The sequence below is a fragment of the Equus przewalskii genome, chromosome 17 (assembly GCF_037783145.1).
Source record: "Equus przewalskii isolate Varuska chromosome 17, EquPr2, whole genome shotgun sequence".
Lineage (NCBI taxonomy): Eukaryota > Metazoa > Chordata > Mammalia > Perissodactyla > Equidae > Equus > Equus przewalskii.
In genome coordinates, this window is record NC_091847.1 from 41951285 (window position 1) to 41963904 (window position 12620).

Sequence of the window (12620 nt, forward strand, 5' to 3'; positions counted from 1 at the left end):
GGGTGCTTTTCCCTGAACTTGGTGAAAGTTTACATGAAACCCTTCCGTTGGATTCTGACACCTCAGTAGTCCTCCTACCTCTCTGACTATTATTTTCACATCTCCTATTTTGACTGTATTTTTCTCCACCGACTTCTAAGACAGAAATGCCCTGATATTCAGCTTTCTGCTCTTCTCTCACTACATTCTTCCTTCCAAACAAGTGCGGAGAATGTGACATCCTGAGTTTCAGGCATACTTTCCATTTAAATAAGTGACAAAATCTACTTACTACCCTAGCCCACCACACCCCAAACTCACATTTCCAGTGCTATGTTGGGCCTTCTTAGTGGACTTGCTCCTCCCTAACCCTATACTTACCTTGTCTGAAATAACTGTCTTCCTTCCAAAGCTAGTTTTCCATAGGGAATTTTTTTTTTTTTTAAGTTTTTTTTTTTTTTAAAGATTTTATTTTTTTCCTTTTTCTCCCCAAAGCCCCCCAGTACATAGGTGTATATTCTTCGTTGTGGGTCCTTCTAGTTGTGGCATGTGGGATGCTGCCTCAGCGTGGTTTGATGAGCAGTGCCGTGTCCACGCCCAGGATTCGAACCAACGAAACACGGGGCCACCTGCAGCGGAGCGCGCAAACTTAACCACTCGGCCACGGGGCCAGCCCCACCATAGGGAATTTTTGTGGTTTTATATTTTGTTACTGGTGACCCAAATTCAACATCTGAAAATCATTTTTGATGTCTCCCTCTCTTTTACCACCACCTTATCCAATCAACCTCGTTAATTGTTCCTGTGAAATATTTTTTCCAGGTATCCCTGCCATCTGGTTCTCCCCAGTACAATCCTTCAACTGCACTACCACTGGAATGATTTTTCTAAAATGCCACTTCCATCCTGGTGGTCTCTTCCTCAAAAGTTTTCAATGATTCCCCGTTGCTTACAGGAAGATTCAAACTCTGGCACTTGCAGCCTCCACAACCTGACATGAGACCCTCTTTCCAGGCGCATTTTCACTCTCTCCCTGCATGAACCTTCTAACTCAGTCACACTGGTCTGCCTACTAAACCCAGTAGATCTTTAGGCTTTTCCATTTCTGCTCCTTGTCCTAAGCCACTTTGCTGCAATGTCTTCAACTGCTTCCCTCGCTATCACAATCTTCCATCCTCCAACTCCCATCTCTTTTGTGAAGATTTTGGAAGATTTTAATTCTATCTCTTCTGACTTTTGCCTCCACACTACTCATTTGGCTCCTGTCACTTAATGACTGTGTTGATTACTCTTTTTTTCATGCCTATCTGTGTGGTTTACTCAGCTAGGCCATGTATTTGTTGAAGACAGGGCCTTGGGTTTTTTGTTTTTCACATCAACCTTAGCATCTAGCACAGTTCTATGTCATAGGAGGCACACACACACAAAATTTTTGTCGATTGATGCAGGACATCATCCTACAAGCATAGTCAGGTCAATGTAGTTCTTCTTACCCAATCCCAGAGCTCCCACTGACAACAAAGAGCCTAAAGTCTTTTTCCAAATTCTTTACTTTTCCCACATACACGCAAATATACACTCACAATATCAGTCACCATCATAATATTCCTATAACTGCAATTCTTAGTCTTTTGGGGATTTCGAAGCTATCAGCATCTTCTCTTGTTAATTTTTTACAGCATGTGGAAAGGTAATTCTCTTTCAAAAAATGACCTTAAGATTCTATTTCTTTGGATCTTACCTGGTAACACAGTCTTTCTCCCTATAAGACCTTCAGCTTCAATAGGTAAAACTGCTACACTTCACTTTATGACTTTATTGATTTTGTTTAAGCCCAGTTTGTTAAGTAAAAGAAGTTAAAAAAATCTATTTTTTAACTCAGTTTTGCATTTTATCTCTGAAAGCTAACAAGATTTGTATGTGTTAGCAGAAATACAGCAAGTGGGTAAAACCAGCCCTTAGACTTGTCGACCTTCAAACAAGAAACAAAGACTTGTGCTATAGAAAATATTATTTGAAACTCATATTGGACTAAAAAACTACAAATGTGCATTTGTTCACTAAATTCTCTTGATTGTTTGTATTCACCCAATCATCTTTTCATACATCAAATAGTTATAAAGCAGGTAGTATTTGAGAAACACTGTTGATGATATATATATCCTGCTATCAAGAGCTATTAGTCTAAAATGGACATGAAACACTTCCCCAAATTAGTATAATTCAAAGTATAAATGGTTATAGACATTCACAATCCTAATATTATCTGCTCATGTAGATGTCTAGATAGACCTAGAGATAGTGATAGCACAATTTATACACACACACACACACACATATGTCTATTGCAATGGGCTGAATGTTTGTGTCCCCCCTCAAATTCATATGTTGAAATCCTAACACTCAGTGTGATGGTATTTGGAGATGGAGCCTTCAGGAGGTCATTAGGTCATGAGAGTGGAGCCCTCATGAGTGGGATTAGTACCCTTAAAAAAGTGACACCAGAAAGTTCTCTCACCCCTTCTGTCATGTGAGGACACAGGAAATGGGTCCTCACAAGATACCAAACACTAAATCTACTGGCATCTTGAGCTTGGACTTCCCTGCCTCTGGAACTGTGAGAAATAAATGTTTAAGCCTGCCCCCGTCCCCACTGCCCCCGGTCTCTGGTATTTTCACTATAGCAGCCTGAATGGACTAAGACATACGCATATATAATAAAACAGACAAATCAACATAGAACATCTATCACTGACTCTTGATTTTGTAAGAAGAGAATGAACTGAGCACCTACAATAGATCACATACAGTGGTATCTCACTTAAGTGCTATCTCACATTAGGGTATTTGCCCAGGTTTTTCAGGACAAAACACTCAAATCTGAAATATTAAAATAATTGAGACAAAATTGCCTGTGATGTCACCTGCTAGGAGGCACTCTTCACCCAGGGTGCTGCTCTTCACATTCGTGATGGGCTCCTCACTGAGCCCTTACCTCTCACGCCCACCTCAGACATTTCTGGGCTCACTCTCAGCAGGCCGCAGCTTTTCTAAACTCATCCTCTCTATCAGATGCGGGGCCTCTTCTGTTCATAATGGGCTCAACGTGATTTTGATCCATCTGCTGATATTCCAGATACCAACATTGACGCCACACTCTTGCTAAGGCCCAGGACATCAGTGCAGGGCCCAGGCTTACCTCAGCTTGTGCTAGGCTCACTGAGCTCCTTCACCATGACCCTGCAAGCTGGTTTCCATATCCTGGCTACCCAGTCCCAGAACAGCCCTGCTAAATTGGAGCAAGTAGAGCAACAAATGTTCCTTGTTTTCTGCCTTGCCATTCGATAAGCAGTGAACATTGGAAGACACTTTTGAAACATCTAGATAAGCGAGTTCTGTGAGGCATGAGTGCCAAGTCCAGGTTTTGACCTTTAGCAAGTTCAGAGTTTGCTGCCAAGATACAACCTATTTCGTCAAACACAGAGGACACGCTCACGTTTCTTCTTCCTTGTCTACTTGCTCACTGACAGGGCACTGCTGCAGCAACAGATGAAGGTCTTGGCTGCTGGTGTGGTTTTCCTGGTGGGCCTGGGACATGTCGTTCATTTGACTTATCAGTTCAAAGTGCTGTGCTAGCCAAGTAAAGCAGTTAATCATATGTTACCCATCAGCTTATATGGAAACTTAGATTTGTGTCTTCTTCAATTTAAAAATCCAAAAAAGGTGAACAACTTTATACTTTACTTCTTTGGTGAGAGTAACTATTAGGTTAAACTGTATGCAAATGTCATTTTTATCAGTCAAAAATGGTAGAATAGCAGTATTTAATATGGTTCAACCTAACGATAAATTCTTATCAAAGTGTATGGTATCTTAATGAATCCTTGTGGTAGGATCAAAACCATTTCTGAATAAAAGTAATTCCAGAATGATAAGATCCACGTAAGAGACAGTGTAGTCTTGCTTTTACCAATTGTTACTTTATGATTACAGGATATTTTGAATATTTTTATATTCATTAATAGTAAACATTTTTGTCTGCATTAAACTATGATATATAATATTTCTACTTTAGAAAGATAAACTGTGTTGATAAATAAATGGCTAATGAAATGCAACTAAAAAGAAATGTGCTCTTTACAGCTCATAAACTCATAAAATTGTCAAACACAGGAAAAAGATATCTGGTTAGAGAGTTCTTGTGTTCCATATGGTAATCAGCTAACATTTTATATTGCTGCTAAAGAAATAAAATGAGTGTTACTTTAGAATTTTCTCTAGCAAAATAGCAGCCTTGACCTGGGGACAGAGGAAGAAAATTCAAGAAGGCAGAAGAAGAAATTGACTGCAAGCCTCCTCATACCCTGCATTATCCAGCAACATATGCAAGCTACCACCCAACTCCATTGATTCAACAAATATCAGTAAAGGGTTGGGTCCCTGATGACTTTGAAATCAGAGAGCCTGGGTTTGAGCCCAGGTCTAATTTTTGCACTGGGGCCTTGGGAAAATTACTGAATCTTTTGAAACCCCAATTTTTAAATCTATAAAATGAAAATAATAGCATTATCTAGCCACAGGGATTTGCCACAATTAAATGAGATAATGTACTTAGCTCAGGACTTAAAATTTAGGCAGCCCTCCAGATATGTTACAGTATTTACTATTGTTTTGTTCCAAGCATCAGGCAATCAGGACACAAAGATGAATAGAAGAATCTCTCCTCTGCAGTACCTAGCATTGGTGCAGAGATTAGGAATTTCACTGCAACAAAATAATAGCCAATTACTTTTCACTATGTTCATATCCCAAATGATCCTAAGAAGACAGCATATGAGCATCACATTGAGAAAACATCTAGGATAAGTTGAATCTAATCATGTGCTAAGTACCGATGAGCATCACTTTCCCCCTTCCATATGTCTAACACCACCCATAGCATCCATAGTGGAATCAGCAGTTTATAGTATGGAGGGAAACTGTTGGACTTGTAGAATTAGAGAACTGGTGAAGAGTTATGTTTCTCTGATTACTACACACAAGAGTCATTGAAATATAATCACAGTCACCAGATTTACCTTCTCAGTAAGAGAAACACCCCAGGTACATCAAGTGGTATCTGACAAACATATTGCCATTTAGCTGGAGCCTGTAGAATGTGGGACTGCATACTCTAAGCATTTACCGTAAGATCACAGCGCCAGATGACCAAACTTTTGTTTAGGGATGTAATCATTATATTTTTAAAGGTTTACCCTGAAAGACCAACCAAGTAGTACAATGCACATTTCCCAGAAAAGCAACAATTTGGAAAAAAGGAAACAACTTAATGGGGGGTTGTCTGTCATGACTCCAGCCTCACCATCTCCTTCTGCTCTCTCTTTACTTCACTCTATTCACAGTGGCCTCGCAGCTGTTCCATAGACACACTCAGCCCACTCTTGCCTCAGGGACTTTGAATTTGCTGCACCCTCTGCCTGGAATGTTCTTCCTCTCAGATACGCTCCCTCACCTCCTTCAGGTCTTTATTTAAATGTAACCCTCCTTCCCTGGACTGACACTTACAAACCCCTGGTTCATGTCATTCCCTTTGTATTGCCCTTCCTGGCTTTAGATTTTTTCCTTAGCAGTGATACTATCTAAAATACTGTATTTGTCACTTATTTGTCTTGTTTACCTCTGCCTCCCTTGATTGAGTGTAAGCTCCATGAGGACACTGATTTTGTTGCGATTCATTTTGTTTACTATTATGTCACCACGGGCAAGAACAGTGACTAGCACATGGTAGGCACTCCATAAATATTTGTTGAATGAAAAGATGAAAGCCAGACATACAAACACAAGAATACAAACACAGGAACACAGCTCTAAACATTAGCACTGTGAACTCCAAGTGACTGAGGCAGTAGGCAGAGCAGCACACTTGGACAGATGGGTCTGGACAGAGTAGGGACAGCAGCCTCAGGTTCCAGCCTGCCAGTAGCTGTCACTAGGCCATCTCACTTCTCTAAGCCTATGCCAGTCACTGACCTTTCTCTAAGCTGGTGCCAACCATATGTCTTTCAGCTCAAAAGGTACACTTCTATTGTTGCTCAATAATGCTGGGAAGGGCATCTACAGCTGCATTTCCCAGACCCCTTTGTCTGCAGGCTTCCTGTTAGCTCCTGCCATTAGAGGAAAACAGAGAAGGACTGGAGTCAGTAGGAGAGGAGGAGGGACTTCCCTTTTCTTGCTGATCCTGTCAGCATGCGCCCAGAAGTAGCACCTGGCCGGGCCTCCGGCGTATTTTGGAACACCTGACCTGCTTCAACCTGACTCTCAGCCATGCCAGGAGCAGCTGGGCGCCTCATACCCCTTGGAGCTTTGGGCCCAGATCTTCTATGTCCCTCTTCTCCTTGGTTCCCAAGACTTCCTACAGCTACTGGCTCAGGGTTACCTCAGAATTCCTCTTTTGCTCTTTAATCTGTGTAAGGAATTTTTATATTAAATCCGTCTGCCGAAATATCTACTGTGATTTCTGTATTCTTCACATCTCTGTACTCTAACTGACTAAAGACCTACACATCTTACCTATAAAATAAGAAGGTCTCTTTCAGCTGTAAGAATATAGTATCTACCCCTGAGGTTGGCAAAGTTTTTCTTAAAGGGCCAGATGGTACATATTTTAGGCTTTGCAACTACTCAAGTGGGCCATCATAGCCTGAAAACAGCCACAGACAATATATAAATGAATGTACATGGCTGCCTTCCAATAAAACAATTTCTAAAATCAGGCAGCCAGCCCTGGCTATAGTTTGACGACCCTATCTCAACATTCCTCAGAATTGTGAGTAAGATAAAAAGAAACAAAACTGCACCCAAAATCAGTTTTGAAAGACAGATGTTGAGACTGAAACTGTAATCACCTTGAAATAATATCAACACAAGACTCCAATATATACAGCAGAAAAGTGGAATGGGCAGAATATTCAGGTCTCAAAATTCCAGTCAAGATGAGGATATCTATGGCCACTGGTGAAGAAATGCAAGGCCAACAGGATCACTTGAACTATGTCCAGTTTACATTGCTCAATTCACTCTGCCTTCACCCCAGCAAAGAGCCAGGAGGTTCAGCACATGCAGGAAGCTGGCACTAAATATTGCTTTATTATTATTTTTTTTCTGACTATAGTCACTTCCTCTCACCTTGTCATGACCCTTCTGGAAATAAACAAGACTGGTACAATAATGGCCAAATTTAACACTGATAAGGCTTCTATGCCCCACTGTTTTGACTGACATTAAGCCAGCGTAAACAAAGAGATGAGAAAGAGTTAACGGGTAGAAACATCTTAACTATATGGAGAAATGACCCACAGTCCCGTGAAACTTGTAACTATTTTAGCAAAGGGCTGGTTTCTCTCAAAAAATATTCAAAAGTAATTGCAGTGAAGAGAAGGTGTTACAGTGCAAGCTAAAAACGATTAGTTTGTGTGACAAGGAAAACTGATTCCAGAACATCAGTATTTGGGGAAGCTGAAAGCTCGAATACTGAATCATTGAAGAACTTTCCAGAAAGATTTACAGGCATAATCATTGGGGCTACCCTCTTTGACAAGTGTTTATCTTCCAGGATACAACCAAAAATCATCATTGGAAAACAAAACTGCCACAGAAATTATCCTTTCCGGCATTCACCAGGCAAAACTTTCACAAATGTGAGATAAGTATTATCACAGTACCTACCTCTGGGACTGTTAAAAGAATAAAAAAGTTAAAAATATATAAAGAATAATAATTGTAAATGCTTATAGAGACCTTCCAATGCACTGGGCCATTCTAGGCATTATATACTTATTAACTTACTTTCATTCTCATTTCACAGGTAAGGAAACTGAGGCACAGATAGTAACTGGACTTAAGTCCCATGACTAGGAAGCACCAGAGCCACATTTGAACTAGGCAATCTGGCTCCCAAGCCTGTCGTTATAACTCCTGCTGTAAACAACCTAAGTATTTGGGAGCGTGATCGTACATAGTAAGTGCTATGTTGGCAGTTGTTGTGAATTGGTATAGATGGATTAGACTTTATGGAAGTGTTTGAAGTCAATGTTTGAAACTAATCTAAATTGGGAGGTTGGTAGTATCATTTGGACTTGGGTCAGTCGGTAGGTTACATAAGAACATAATTTGTTCTAGCGCTCCAAAGTCAAAGGGGTACCAATTCTTTCTGAAAACCCTTGAATTTCCTCTCTGGGCTGTTAGTAAGGACAGCAACTCTGACTTCCTGAAAAACAAGTTGTACCACCCTCATTCTCTTTTCCCTGGTACCTCCAGTAACTCTCATCATCTTCTCCCTAACTCATAAAAAGCAGTCAGTAAGCTTTATAATAGATTTCTTTCCTTCTTTTATTTTTTTTTCACGTTTCCTAGATTTTAAACATAACACAGTCCTGAATAGCTCAGGCCCTGCAGTACACATTTTCAAAAGAGTATGAAGTTATCCAATGAAAAGATTCAATGATTCCTCTTTCACAGCAGAAGCTACCATAGGGGCTTTTGTTCTATTCTGCTTTCCACTTCTCTCTGAAGTGGGCCTGCCTGTGCCTCAGAGTCTCATCTTCTTCACCCCAAGGGACTTTGCTTTCATCTCTTCTACCTCAAGTATCTTCAGTTTCTTGCCACTGCTTACTTCCACCCTGTCCCTAAGCACGCACAGGGTGCACCCATCTTAAAAAATATTTACCTGACTCTGCTGCCTCCTCAGCCATTTCCTTATTTCTCTTTCTGTATTTATTAACAAATGTCTCAACTAAACAACCCACATCTGTCCCCTTTATTTCCTCACTGTCCCTCCTCTTGCGTCTTGATCTCTCTCTTACTTACCTACACCACATTCATTTCTCCCTCCTCATCGTCTTTAACATTTACTTTCTATGCTATATATTTTGTCAATTAATTAAGCAATTTTTTATCATCATTTAATTATTTAATCTGAACAGTCTCATCTTAGTTAGACTATAAGTAAGCTGAAAGGATGAATTTATTTTATCTTTATCAAACAGTAGCTAGTACCATACTCTACAAATAGTGGGTACACAAGATCTCGTACTGGATGGCTTGATCCTATGTTTATGAATATAAGAATTTTAGGGGCCGGCCCTGTGGCCTAGTGGTTAAGTTCATGCACTCCACTTCAGTGGCCCAGGGTTTGGCTGGTTTGGACCCTGGGCGTGGACATGGCACCACTCATCAGGCCATGGTGAGGAGGCGGTCTCACATGCCACAACTAGAAGGACCCACAACTAAAATATACAACTATGTACCGGGGGGGTTTGGGGAGGAAAAAAAAAAGAAAGCAGGGAAAAAAAGAATTTTAATCAGGGGGCTGGCCCAGTGGCACAGCAGTTAAGATCGCACATTCTGCTTCAGCAGCCCAGGGTTCGCCGGTTCGGATCTCAGGTGCGAACCTATGCCCTGCTCGTCAAGCATGCTGTGGCAGGTGTCCCACATATAAAGTAGAGGAAGATGGGCAGAGATGTTAGCTCAAGGCCTATCTTCCTCAGCAAAAAGAGGAGGATTGGCAGCAGATGTTAGCTCAGGGCTAATCTTCCTCAAAAAAAAAAAAAACTGAATTTTAATCAGAATTAAAGCAACATTAAGAAATGTTCATAAAATTTTTTTTTTTGCATGAACTCTGAGATAATTCTTTTAACTCACCAAATATTTATCAGGCTATGCTGGGTTAAAGAGTATTTCCCCCAAAATCATGTCTACCTGGAACCTCAGAATGTAACCTGATTTGGAAATAAAGTCTTTTCAAATGTAATTAGTTAAGTTAAAATGAGGTCATACTGGATTAGGGTGGACTCTAAAACCTGTGACGGGTGTCCTTATAAGAAGGCCACATGAAGACATGCTTTTGCTGACTTGGAAGATGGTGAGGACCATGTGGAGACACAGAGGGAAAAAGGCCTAATGAAGATGGAAGCAGAAATTAGAGTGATAGACCTATAAGTCAAGGAACACTAAGGATTGCCAGTAACCCAGGAACTAGGAGAGAGGCAAGAAAGGATTCTTCCCTGGCACCTTCAGAGGGAGCACAACCCTGATGACAACTTGATTTTGGACTTCCAACCTCCATAAGTGTGAGAGAAAAAATTTCTGTTTTTTTTTTTTTTTCCTGTGGAAGATTCACCCAGTGCCAACATCTGTGCCAGTCTTCCTCTATTTTGTATGTGGGTTGCTGCCACAGCATGGCCGCCGACAAGTGGTATAGGTCTGTGCCTGGGAACCTAACCCAAGGTTCTGAAGCAGGGCATGCCAAACTTACCCACTAGACCATGGATCCAGCCCCAAATTCCTGTTGTTTTAAGCCACCCAATTTGTGTAATTGGTCACAGCAGCCCTAGTCACCTAATACAACACTCACTGTATTCCTCGATGCTCTGGGCACTAGAGATATGAGTGAACAGAACATGAAAAACTCCTGCCCTCGTGAAGCTTACATTCTAATTGAGGAGACATAGGAACAAATACTAAGTAAATAATGCCTTATTTTAGGTGGTAAGTGCCACTGAGAAAATAAAGCAGGGAAGGAGAAAAGGAGTATCAGATTTGGGGATGCTGCTGTATTCAGTATTATGGTAAGGGAAGGTCCCTCAGATAAGGTGGCATTTTAGCAGAGACCTGAAGGAGGTGAGGGGGTGAGCAACAGATAGCCCAGGGAAGACAGGGAAGAGGAATCCCAGTAAAAAGATCAGCAAGTACAAACCTCTGAGGCAGGATGAGTGCGCAAGAGGGAGAGAGTAGGAGAGGAGCTCAGAGAAGAGGTGGGGCTCAGATCACAGGGGCCCTGTAAGCCATTGTGAGGGCCCTGGTGTTTATTCTGAGAGAGATCGGGAGCCATTGAACGGTTCTGAGCATAAAAGGTTGTAAACTGACATGTCTAAAAATGATCACTGTATTAGTTTTCTATTGCTGCGTAACAAATGACCACAAACATAGTGATACAACACCAGCATATCAGCAGAGAGTTCTGTAGGTCAGAAATCCAGCCTGGTATGGCTGCTCTCTGCTCAGGGTCACAGGGCTGAAATCAAGGTGTTGGCTGGGCTGAGTTCTCATCTGGAGGCTCTGGGGGAAAAGCTGCTTCCAGGTTCATGCAGGTTGTTGGCAGGATTCAGCTCTGCGTGGTTGTAGGACTGACGGCCCTGTTTCCCTGCTGGCTGCCAGCCAGGGGCTGCACTCCCCTCCTAGAGACTGCCCACATTCCTTGCCACATGGTTCCTTCTATCTTCCACATCAGCTGTGGCATGTCAAATCCTTTTTGTACCTCAGATCTCTAATTACCCCTTCTGTGAGTAGCTAGAGAAACTCTGCTTTTAAAGGCCACATGTGATTAGGTCAGCCCCATTCAGGTAATCTCCCTTTTTTAAAGTTGACTGTGTCATATAACATAACCTAATCACCAGAATAAAATCTAGCATATTCACAGTCTCAGAGATGAAGTGGAGGTTAGTACAGGGTGCGGGAAGGAAATTTGGGGAGTCATTTTAGAATTCTGCTTACCTACCACAATCACCTTGCCTGTTGTGTTGAGAATACACTATAGGGAGGCAAGAAGAGAAACAGGGAGATTTTTGCAATAATTCAGATGAGAGGTGGTGTCTTGGACCAGGGTGCTGCTAGTGGCGAAGGTAGTGAGATATGGTCAAATTCTGAGAGAACACAAAGGTAGAAATGATAGGATTTGCTGACCAATTGATGTTGAATGTGAATGAGAATGGAGTTGAGTACTGAATGGATTTTGGCCTCAGTAACTGGAAAAATGGAACTGCTGTTTGCTGAGACACGATGTACTATGGAAGTAATCAGTTTAGGGGGATATAGAATTTTGGGAGATGTTTCTTTGAGATGCCAATAGCATCCAAATGGAGATGTCCACTAAGTAGTTGCTTATATGTACACAGAGTTCAGGAAAGAGGTCTGGTCTGAAGATAAGAATTTGGGCGATGTCAGGTTATAGATGGTGTTTAAGGCCACGGGAGTGGATGAGATGACCTAGTGGAAAGAGGGATGGGGTTCCAGGATGGAACCCTGGAGTAATCCAAGGTTAGAAGTCAGACACGAGGAGGAACCTCAGGAGAAAGGATGGGAGCATGCAGTGAAGTAGCAGGAAAACTAGGAGAAAGTAGAAACCCAGAGGGAGGTGGAAAAGGATGATCAACTGACAGGGCACGTGAGACTCAGAGGGAGAACTGAGCTCTGGACCTCACAATACAGAGGTTAAGGGACCTCGACGAGAACAGAACCCTTTCACAAGCAGGGTGAGGATAAGCCTTATTCCAGTGGGTTTAAGAGGGAGCAGGGAGAGGAACTGCAGACAGTGATAATAAAAAACTCTTTGAGGAGTTTTGTAGTAAAGAGAGCAGAGAAAGGGACTAGGAGATTGGCAGGGATGTGGGTTCCGGAGAGAATTTTTCTCTCTCTGTTTTTTTTTAAGGATGTGAGAGATTAGAGCACGTCTATATGGAGGCAGGGGAATGACGATTCAGTGGCCAGGGAAAACAGCTGGAGCCATCTCTGATTAAGCCAAAGGGGATGGGGTCAGTGCATAAAGGAGGGCCTGACCTTGGGCAGGTGCTGGCAGAGTTCATCCC

The 12620-nt window shown here is 41.8% G+C and overlaps 1 protein-coding gene across 1 annotated transcript in view; it reads right to left on the minus strand.

Moving 5' to 3' along the window:
• The window catches only part of DPP4 (dipeptidyl peptidase 4), an 87060-nt gene that overhangs the window by 64267 nt on the left and 10173 nt on the right, over positions 1-12620 (minus strand). The window lies entirely within an intron of this gene.